General features: G+C 48.9%; 1 long non-coding RNA gene across 1 annotated transcript in view; it reads right to left on the reverse strand.

The window, feature by feature from the left end:
* Nucleotides 1-337: 337 nt before the first annotated feature.
* The window catches only part of LOC104990304, a 6459-nt gene continuing 4553 nt past the window's right edge, over nt 338-2243 (reverse strand). Inside the window, exons 2-3 of the long non-coding RNA XR_825500.1 lie at nt 1525-1670; nt 338-518 (exon numbers count right to left, since the gene is read on the reverse strand). This is a non-coding gene — a long non-coding RNA (uncharacterized LOC104990304). The remainder of the gene's footprint in view (nt 519-1524; nt 1671-2243) is intronic.

Genomic DNA, 2243 nt, shown 5'->3' on the forward strand with positions numbered 1-2243 from the left:
ACAGAGCCTGGCTCACAGGAAGTGCCTATGTCAACATTTGCCAATAGAGGAACAAGAGCCAGGCTTGGGCAAATGCAGAGAAATTGAGACCATCACCCAGGGCCAGTATCCTGCACTCACAAAGGACAAGGGGATGGGGAGAGGCCACGGGTCCTGAGATCTCAGGCAAGGCTAAAACTTGATTTAGCTTCTGGAGATAAAGGCAAGTCTGGCCTCCTCCCCAAAACCATGTTAACGGCCACCCCCCCCCCCCCCCCCCCACACACACACATAGCAGGACTTGTGAACCCGACATTCACTAAGCAGGTACCAAGATCAGAGCCATATGAAAGTCCAGTCCTTGGGAACAAACGCTATCATGTTAAGTCAGTTACTCAGGAAACTAGGCCGTTCTGCAAGGTTCGGCACGCACGTGGTGGGGATTCCACGCCGTGTGACGTGTCTTGTGGAAGTACATCTGCCTGTGTGTAGGAGTTATCTTCACATCTGCAGGAAAGCCTGTGATGGGCCCTGGGTGTCTGTGAGAAAAACAACACAATAGCCCGTGGTTACCTGTGTAGGCTCTGAGGTCAGACTGCCTGGGCTCAAATCCCAAGTTTACCAATTATTAATATTAGCTTTGTGACCTTGAGCTGTGACCTCTATGTGACTCAATTCACCCATCTGTTAATTGGGATTAGTAACAATACCTACTTCATTGTTGTCATCCTCTTGTATAGCATTAGAACAATGCCTGGAGTGTAGGAACTTTCTAGTCATCTATAACTGCCATGCATAACTGTATATCACGTCTACAGATACAGGTTCAAGTACTTCTACAAAAAGGCTTAAGGGTGTCTGTATGTCTTTGGGTATGAGAATATACACATCTAGGTGAATGTGTCTCTTTGTATTTCCTTACGAACGAGACCTTTCTGCAAGTCCAGTGATAATAATGGTTGGTGTTCATTTTGTGCTTATTGTGTCAGGCATTACCCCCGAGAGTTCTACAGGTATTCACGTGGAAACACACGTGAATGTGCATAGCCGAGCACTTTTGCAGACACATGTTGGTAAATACCTACAAGTGTGGCTTGTTAGCCTTGACTGGTGAGACCTCCTCCTGAGTGAGCTGGTGAGGGATGAAGACTCCCACCAGCGCCTGCCTGCCCACAGCATTTGAGTTGGGGGCAGAAAATCACACCCACCACTCACCCCCTATCCCAGGCTCCTAGTTAGCTTGAATTCTATTTTCTTTCCTCTAATAGGAGAGGGTGAAGGAGGAGTCTGGAGAGAGGCCCACCAATCACAGCCTTCCTTTCATCCTACGCCTGCCTTGGTCTTGCCTTGGCCCCAGGGAGCTCAGAAAGGATTCCCGCTGGGCTGAGCCATCTTTTCACACTGTGTGCTGTTTTTGTTTTTTTTTTTCTTTTTTTTGCTGAGTGGCATCTACTTCTGACTCACTGTGCATCCTCCCTAAAAGGACAGAGTCTAACACGAGCAAGATAGTGAATTATCCCCGTGGAGAAAGCCTTCACATTTTACCTGTTACGTTTCCTTTGGGTCCATTATCCAATCTTTGTAACATTTCAAGCACAAAAGGATATTTGAAAATCTATGAATGTGTTTTTCTTTCTCGCCTTTATAAATACATGACCTTCATCTTCCTTGGCCCGAGGCATCCTCTCTGCCTGAGGAGAGATGAACATGGAGACAGAAAGCACGAAAGAAAAATGCTGTAATGTTTGGCCTCTGACCTGCAAAATATGATTATGTGGTAAGTCAAAAGTCTTCTAAGCCATGCTACGCTCTTGAGAGCATATTTTCTGGATGCCTTTGTTTCTCTTCTTGGGTGTGATCACCGCATTTTATGTAAGGGATGCCCGGGCAAGAGGAGGAAGTCCCATCTGCTTTGCTCAATAGAGGGGCCCTGGTGATGACCCTGCCTGTCTCCCAGGCTGCTCTGAACCTACCTGCCTCTGTCTCCAACACCAAGGCTCCGGGTAAGGCAAAGGAGCCTGGGAAGCCAGCTTCACAGGCCAGCCTCAGTTCCCACAGGCCTAGCTACCAAGCTGTGAGCCTGCAGGTCACTCAGGGTCACGGCCACTCAACAATGAGATGCCACAGGAAGGGAGGGGGCACCACTGGGTCAGTGGGAGGCCCTGTGGGAGGCAGCCAGGGGCACCACAGGGGCTCTGGCCAGACAAGCAAGACCAGACCATGAGTTACAAACTCAGCAGGGACAAGCTACCTTGCCTGGAAAC

Source organism: Bison bison, unplaced genomic scaffold (assembly GCF_000754665.1).
Source record: "Bison bison bison isolate TAMUID 2011002044 unplaced genomic scaffold, Bison_UMD1.0 scf7180017864177, whole genome shotgun sequence".
In the NCBI taxonomy this organism is placed as follows: domain Eukaryota; kingdom Metazoa; phylum Chordata; class Mammalia; order Artiodactyla; family Bovidae; genus Bison; species Bison bison.